Here is a 9,067-nt window from a genome sequence, read left to right as displayed (position 1 = left end):
ATCTTAGCATGGTATAAACCAGTGGCTAGTGCAGGTATAGTCTCTAGGACCTTCTTTTGTCCTTTTCCAATTTCTGTAATGTATAGGAACTCTCTAGTTCCTTCACCCTTGGTTTCCACATGATAACCATTTAATCTTATATCTTTAAAGCTCAATAAGTTTCTCTTAGAGCTGGGTGAATATAAGGCATCACTCAATTCAATATGTGTGCCATTAGGCAACAAAATGTGAGCCTGGCCATAGCCCTCTATCAAGTTAGCTATACCCGCAATTGTACTAACATTGGCATTTTTCATTGTGAGGTTTATAAAATATCTTTTATCTCTTAGTATAGTGTGGCTGGATCNCGTGGATAACAAGCAAACGTGCGACCATCTGGTTGATGCATTTATCATCACCATAAAATATCTAAACGTCCCACTAAATGGGTGTATTGGTCCACATATATCACCTTGTATCCTTTCCAGAAAGTTTAAAGTCTCTCTTGTGACTTTTACTGGTGAAGGCCTTATAACAAGTTTCCCTTGTGCACATGCTACACACGTGAGATGTTTAGGGATAACTTTCCTCTCATTAAGGTTGTGCCCATTCGAACTCTTAATCAGTTTACGCATCATGTTCGAACCCAGGTGGCCTAGCCGGTCATGCCATAAAATGAACTGTTCATTAAACATTCTATGCTTTGCCAAGTTAGCCTCGATCATGTTAATCTTAGCATGGTATAAACCAGTGGCTAGTGCAGGTATAGTCTCTAGGACCTTCTTTTGTCCTTTTCCAATTTCTGTAATGTATAGGAACTCTCTAGTTCCTTCACCCTTGGTTTCCACATGATAACCATTTAATCTTATATCTTTAAAGCTCAATAAGTTTCTCTTAGAGCTGGGTGAATATAAGGCATCACTCAATTCAATATGTGTGCCATTAGGCAACAAAATGTGAGCCTGGCCATAGCCCTCTATCAAGTTAGCTATACCCGCAATTGTACTAACATTGGCATTTTTCATTGTGAGGTTTATAAAATATCTTTTATCTCTTAGTATAGTGTGGCTGGATCCACTGTCCACCACTAGTTCACTCATATCCTCAGCTATTTTCTATATAAAACAACATTTGTGTTTTAATTTAATAAGGCAAATACTTTATAAAATAAATCCTTGAATTTAAACCAAATCAATTATCCAATACATAGAAATAAATCAAAGCATGAAAGCATAGTTTTAAACCAAAATAAAACCAAAAATTTATTCATCCTCTTTAAGGAGATCGGAAGTCTCTAGGGAGTCATCATTCTCATGATCGAAGTTTCCTTCATCATCGAGATGNCCATAAAATGAACTGTTCATTAAACATTCTATGCTTTGCCAAGTTAGCCTCGATCATGTTAATCTTAGCATGGTATAAACCAGTGGCTAGTGCAGGTATAGTCTCTAGGACCTTCTTTTGTCCTTTTCCAATTTCTGTAATGTATAGGAACTCTCTAGTTCCTTCACCCTTGGTTTCCACATGATAACCATTTAATCTTATATCTTTAAAGCTCAATAAGTTTCTCTTAGAGCTGGGTGAATATAAGGCATCACTCAATTCAATATGTGTGCCATTAGGCAACAAAATGTGAGCCTGGCCATAGCCCTCTATCAAGTTAGCTATACCCGCAATTGTACTAACATTGGCATTTTTCATTGTGAGGTTTATAAAATATCTTTTATCTCTTAGTATAGTGTGGCTGGATCCACTGTCCACCACTAGTTCACTCATATCCTCAGCTATTTTCTATATAAAACAACATTTGTGTTTTAATTTAATAAGGCAAATACTTTATAAAATAAATCCTTGAATTTAAACCAAATCAATTATCCAATACATAGAAATAAATCAAAGCATGAAAGCATAGTTTTAAACCAAAATAAAACCAAAAATTTATTCATCCTCTTTAAGGAGATCGGAAGTCTCTAGGGAGTCATCATTCTCATGATCGAAGTTTCCTTCATCATCGAGATGCACCAAGTTGGCTTATGGGTTTTTCTTCAAGATTTCTTGCTCGTACAAGCAAGAGAAAAGACTTGCAAATGTTTGAAAATTCCTTTCACGAATTCGCTGCTGGAGCAGTTTGTCATTGGTGTGAAAGGTTGAGAGTGTCTTCTCTATCAAGTCCTCATCAGTAACCTTGAGACCACATAACTTCAATTTTGATGCTATCGTGAATAGCTCTAAGTGATACTCGTCCAAGGATTTGAAATCCAGGATCCTTAGGGTTCTCCAATCCTCTTGAGCCTTTGGTAGGAGTACAATCTCTTTGTACCCATATCTGTTTTTCAACTCTGTCCAAAGTTCAAGAGGATCTTCAATAGTAAGGTACTGCTCTTTGAGGCTTATATCCATATGATGATGTATGTAAAAACACGCCTTACACTTGTCCTCTTCGGAACACTTATTGTCACTCTCAATGCATTCGTAGAGACCTTTTGCTTTCAGGCTGATCTTGGTGTCCAATGCCCAAGTCAAGTAATTTTCACCAGAAGCTTTTAGGCTAGCATAGTCTAAGCTCTTAAGGCTTGCCATCTGCACACAACAGCAATAGACATCCGAATATTAGCATGCGATATTTGAGATCGAACCATGCACTCAATCAATAGGACATGCGGTATTTGAGACCGAACCATGCCTTAAGCCATGCGGTATTTGAGACCGAACCATGCCTTGCCATATTTGGTTTATGGTTTAAATTCATGCATGCAACAAAAGCAAATAGTCTAAGCATGCAACAATTTTAGATAGGATTTCCTTTTTCTTAAGTTTCCTATTTAGTTTAGGATTTAGTCTTTTAAAAACTTTTGGATAATTGCTAAATTAATTTAGGAACTTATCCTAATATTTTTGATTCCGAAAATTTATATTTTCATGATTATGCAAATTTAACAAATTTTGTTCTTGATCGGATTCAATCCTAAATCACAAAACTAGTTCATGCAGCCGATTAAACATTCTTATGCGAATTCAATTTCTTATATGGTGCATGAAACAATCCAAGTTTATCATCCTAGAACAGCTTGATCAAATTCTATCTTATGATCCTAACAATATTGTTCTAGGTTCTTATGCAACACAACAATTCAAGCAACTTTAAACAAACAATCCGATTTTAAGCTTGACAAAGTTTGGTGCAATTTTACAATCAATCTAACAACCTAACAATCTGATTTTAAGTCTTAGGATTTAAGGAGTTTTAATCTTTGTTAGATTGTATACTTGGATGTTTTAGGAGTCCGATAGTTTTAAGGTTCAATTCGGTCATAAGGTTTTGAGAGGGTTTGATATTGTTTACCTTAACACCACAAGGATTCTGACCGGATATGATCTGGGAGCTAAAGACCTCAGATATCTCACGAACCTCAAACCTCGAACAGCTTCCACGAACCACGAACTGCTTCCCTCGATCACGAACTGCTTCCCGCGAACACGAACTGCTTCCCGTGAACAGCTCCTTGCGCGCGAACTCACCCCCGAACCAAGTAACCACAAACCTCGATAAGGTTTTGAGAAGATCTCGATCACGAGCTAAGGATGCTCGTGTATCAACAAAAAGAACTTCGAGACTCAGAGAAAATCTCGAAGGAGATGAAGAACAAGAGGCGGTTTAGGGTTTTAGGGAAGAAGAGAAGATCGGCGGCTGCCTTAGGGTTTTAGGGTAAGAGGCTATCGTGCTGATAACGTGTTATGAATATAGAGTTTAGGGATAAAGCTCTTGTGTATTCTTATTGATTAATCCCGAGGTTACATGCATATATATAGTAGAGTACAAGGCTTAAGCTTAAACCGACATATAGACTAATGGCCGAGTAAGGCTTCGGCTCATGGGCCGAAGGTGTGCGGACTGAGTATGGCCGATGGACCAAGACTCCATGGATAATATACGGGTCGGTCTATAGAGTCCACTAAGTGTTTCACAACAGTATTGATAATAGTTTTTTTTTTTCCTTTAGCGCCCATAGGTTATTAGTTAAGTTATCTTAACATGGACTTAACATGGGCATGCAACCCTCTCTTTTTTTATAAAAAAAGGGTAATTTGTATATAAAAATATTAGCTCATGTAAACTCATTAAGGATAGTAGATATATAATTTAAATTATGCATGAATATATGAAAAGCCTCCTATATAAAGAGAAAGGCATGCAAAAGGTATTATCATATTATTCATTAACCAAACCTTACAACATTTTCTTCTTCATTCTTCTTCCAGTCTTCCTCTACAACAATGCATGGCTGGAGTTGTCTAGGTTCCTAATTTGGTGATTTCTTCCGCTTGGCTCCTCTAAGAGCGTACCTCGCTGAGTTCGTCTTCACTTTGCTCTTTTTTTTTCGCTGGTGTTTGGCTCTGCCATTGCCTACGGTTCGTAGACGCGTAGTTAAATAAATCTAAATATTTTCGTGAGTTGTAACAATTATTAATGGGTCTAGATACTAAATGAATGTTTCACATTTGTACGTATATAGCGAAGCTGACGTCCGACGCTGCTCTAGATATGCCGGGACTAGTGGCCATCGCGGTTTGCCATGGTTTTACTCTCTTCGTGGCGGTTGCAATCGGAGCCAACATATCCGGTGGCCATGTTAACCCAGTCGTCACTTTTGGTCTTGCCGTCGGGTGGTTAAATCACAGTCATCACCAGAGTTTTCTACTGGATTGCCCAGCGTCTCGGCTCCACCGCCGCTTGCTTCCTCCACAATTTTGTCACCGGTGGTTCGGTATGTCCTCTTGATTTCCAATTCTTAATTACTCGTTAAATAAAATCATAGTTCATCGTTCCTCCACTACTATAAATGTATATGATGTTACCCGGAGACGCGGTCACGTTACGGTCGCGGCTTGAGCTCTCGGCCAGCTTTCAAACGGTAGAACTTTCCTCGGCAAAGGTTCTGGGCTTCGGATCTAGGAGAGAATCAAACGAGGGAAACGGAGTTTGAAGGAATTCAAACGAGCCGTTTGAGAGATACGTCGAGAAGCCACGAACGGTTCGATCGGATGGTACGGATGCGGAACGAGCGAGCGAACGGTTGCGGTGGAAACGATGGTGGGGACGAGTTGAGATGATTTAGTGGAGAACTCGAGAACTTATGAAAGTGGACTCGAGGTTGCGAAGGGGAAAGATGGGAAACGAAGTGAGGGGAAATTACGAATGGATCGAGAGACGACACAAGAGGTTTGGCTCTCCTCTTGATACGGTCTCTAACAACGTCGAACCCGGTTCGAGGCTTGTTAGGATTTTCTCAAGGTTCAGTCCCGGATTGAAGAAAGAGAAGAGTGAGACAAGTTTCAAGAATCTTTCTTGAAGAAAAGTTTTATTTTCATACAAGTCTAAAGGGGGAACAAGGGCTTAAGGAGAGTTTAAATAGCTAGGTCTAGATAGGAGCTTAAGGACACGCGGATTCATCTTGATCCGCACATTGTCCTTTTGACGTGTCCCTTTTACAAAGAGAACACATCGCCACCTTTTGACTAACACGCTTAGCCACAAACATTCTCCAACGTTCACGAACACAAGGATCAAAAGAGAATATTCTCAAGTTCAAAATTAAACCAAAAATAAGAGGGAAAGAGAGATAACTGCCTTGGCCTTGCGCGTGAAGCAACTCATCCTTTAGGCGTTTTGTGTTTAGCTCCATGCCTCGTTAAAACCTTCTCCGGTAAACCCATTGGGACAAACTCGGAGTGAGAAAAAAGAGTACACTTCTTTGCTTAACGACTTGATCGTCTACACTCTAGGGTAAGAGTGAAGACTAAGCGGACTAAGCCTTCGGAGTCTTCATGGGATGGCTGGCGTTGGACGAAAGTTCGGACAAATAGGTTGAGCCGCTGCTTGGCCGCCTTTGCTGAGCTCTTGGAACGTGTGGTGGCTCCGGGAAGGATTGTTGGAGCATTGGCCGTGTCTGAAGAGGTTGCCCTGGTCGCGTCCGATGCGTCTTGGTTAGGCGTCTTGGTCGCGTCCGGCGTGTCTTGGTCTTTTTGGCCGAGGTCGCGTCCTGCGATCACATCAGTATAGGTCTACAAAACAACAACAAAGAAAGAAACTTGAAAATAATACATGTATGTGAAGTGAAGACAATCATAATCCATTGAAGACTAGCTAGGTTACGAAACAAGATTGTATATTTCAAGTTCAAACAAAAAATAATATTCTCCACGTTTCTAATAACAGTTGTTTTTATGTTAGCCTTGTTAGCTATATACACTAGTAGGCACACATGATGGTTCGTTTAAAAGTTGGAAGTTACAGAATAAGTTGGTTTTTGTCAATTTTTAATGAACATTATTAGATTTGTTGTACATTTGAGGCAGTTTAATTATTAAAAACTAATGAACGAACGCTAAAACTCTATGGAAAACGCAGGCGGTTCCAACCCACAGCGTTGGAGCTGGACTAGGAGCATTAGAAAGAGTAGTGATGGAGATCATCATCACCTTCGCTTTGAAATGTCGGATTTATCTATATATAGAAATGTCTTCATGAGATCTTCCGACCATGTTCCTCTTGCTTCTGCTGATTTTTAAGCAAACAAGCTGATGATTCTTAATGTTCCTGTGTTTGATTCCTTCATTCTCGATCTTTCTTGTTTTGTTTGGACTTTGTAATTTTTATCCTATTTGTATCTATGAATATCTTTCATTTAGTGGATGGCTATTTTTGGTTTTATTCTTTTAGTTTTGTTTAAATAGGTAGTTGTATGTATGGCTAATATTATCGACAAATATTTTTAAAAATCGATCGTTACAAATTTGTGATATAGTAACACTAACAATGACAAAAGTTTCATGTAGAAGTTTCGGGATTATCGTCATTAGGAAAGTTCCATTCCATTATGTCGTCGTTTGTCGGAAAACCTAGAAGACTCTTTTGATGTGGATAATACAATCCAGGTTAAAATCACTAAATAATATAATGGGTGGATTAGATTTTTGTGTATGTCGTAAAAAGAACAAAAAAGTGTTACTTTCTTTAACTGTGTGTCTAATCTCTAGTTTGTGCTCTTTGCAAAAAGTGTTACTTTCAGACTAGAGAACCCAAGAGCACAAACCAGTTAACCAGAGATTAGACACCAACAGCTTTTTTTTTTTTTTTGTCAAACACACTAACAGCTTTATATAATTATTAAAAGTGTTACTTTGTGCTCTTAGCTCTAATTGTGTCTAAGCTTTATATAAGAGCATTTCGACATGCGTTCACGATGTATGGTACAAAGGAGCGGTCCCGAGACATGCGTTCATGATGTGGTTAACTCATCTTAACAGGATCCCAACAAGAACTCGACTGGCAAACTGGGGAATGCAAATCGAAACAAACCGTTGCATATGTGGTAATCAATCCTGAAACCAGAGACCATCTTTTTTTACATTGTGAGTTCAGTGAAGATATTTGGCTAGAAGCAACTCGGAGATTAGGCTACCGCCCTTTTGTATATCATACATGCATGGGACGCATTCTCAGCTTGGCTGGACATCAAAGACTCGACCTCAACTCGAACAATGCAGAGGCTAGTAGTTGCTCAGGTAATCATCTACACAATCTGGATTGAAAGGAATAACCGATATCACAACAGTTCATGTACTGTTCATGTACGCCTGCTCATGTACTGTTTAATTAAGCTGCTGGATAGACAGGTTCGTGATACCATTATAGCAAAGAGGCACCAAAATTTTAAAAAAAAAATTAATGCAAAGTTGGCTTAGGTTTATCTAGAACCCACTTTGTCGATCAGATAATTGATGATTTATTTTGTTTTTTTGTTTTTAGGCAAGGATTTATTTTCATCAATGAAAATTTATTTGTATTTTAATTACTACAATTTATTTTCATCAATGAAAATTCACATATTTACAAAAAAAAATGATCATTTCGACACCAACAGCTTCAGACTGGAGATCCAAAGAGCACAAAGAAACAAAAAGTGTTACTTTCTTTAATTGTATGTTGAAAACATCCGTCGTCTTAGTTTCATTGTGTTCTTCATTTAGAGGGGAGTAGTAAACTTGTATTTTAGAAGATTTTAGAGTATTTTTAAATCACTTGTTATTCAATTGATGATTTTTAATAATTTTCATTTAGAGAGGGTATTAAACTTGTATTTTAGAAGATTTTAGAGTATTTTTAAAATCACTTGTTATTCAATTGATGATTTTTAGTTATTTTATCGAATTTTATTATTTTTTTACACTGGCCCGACTTGAGAACAACAAACTTTATTAATTTATAGAGTATTAATATATAGAGGTTTTACTGTATATACTAGGTACCAACCCGCACTATGTGCGGAATAAATCGATTTAAATAAATTATTATGAGTAAAATTATTATTTGAAATTTAAGATTCGTTTGTATAAAACAAAATACGTAAGTCAAGTTTTTTTTGTTTATTCAAAATAGCATTTATTTTCTGTAAAATACGTTTCACCCGTGAAATATTTGAAGCTAGAAAATAATTTTAAGGCGGTGTAAAAAGCTGTGATGTCTTTTTATGTTTCTAAAAAACAAATTCACATATTTTATGTTCATATTATTATCTATATCACTATACCATTAAATAGATTAAAAAAAAATTTTAGACTAACCGATTTAATTTAAACTAATTCTAAGTCTAAAAATGTAATGAGAAAATGATAAAAATGGTAAATAAATGAATAATTTTTTTCCTTGTTTGTGAAATATAATTTACTTTTAATAAGTAAATAGGTTATGACAATGATAATTAAATATATTTTTGGATTTAATAGTTGATTAAATATTTATTTTAAAAAATAATCGAAAAATAGGTCATAATATTGCAGTGGCATATTTATGTAAATAATAATGAGAAATAAAGGTATTTATTAAAAAAGGTACAAGAGCTCCCTAAGCGCGACACCTCAGTTTTTTTATGAGAGTGCTTCTCTTTTAATATATAGAGGATTATTATCTATATCACTATACCATTAAATAGATAAAACAATATTTTTAGACTAACTGATTTAATTTAAGCTAATTCTAAGTCTAAAAATATAATGAGAAAATGATAAAAGTGGTAAATAACTGAAT

The 9,067-nt window shown here is 36.6% G+C and overlaps 1 pseudogene; it reads left to right on the top strand.

Moving 5' to 3' along the window:
* LOC109129080 lies at nt 4,285-6,508 on the top strand (annotated as a pseudogene).

Source organism: Camelina sativa, chromosome 15, assembly GCF_000633955.1.
Source record: "Camelina sativa cultivar DH55 chromosome 15, Cs, whole genome shotgun sequence".
In the NCBI taxonomy this organism is placed as follows: domain Eukaryota; kingdom Viridiplantae; phylum Streptophyta; class Magnoliopsida; order Brassicales; family Brassicaceae; genus Camelina; species Camelina sativa.
Note: the sequence above shows the minus strand (reverse complement) of the source record. Positions and strands in the feature narration are given on the sequence as shown.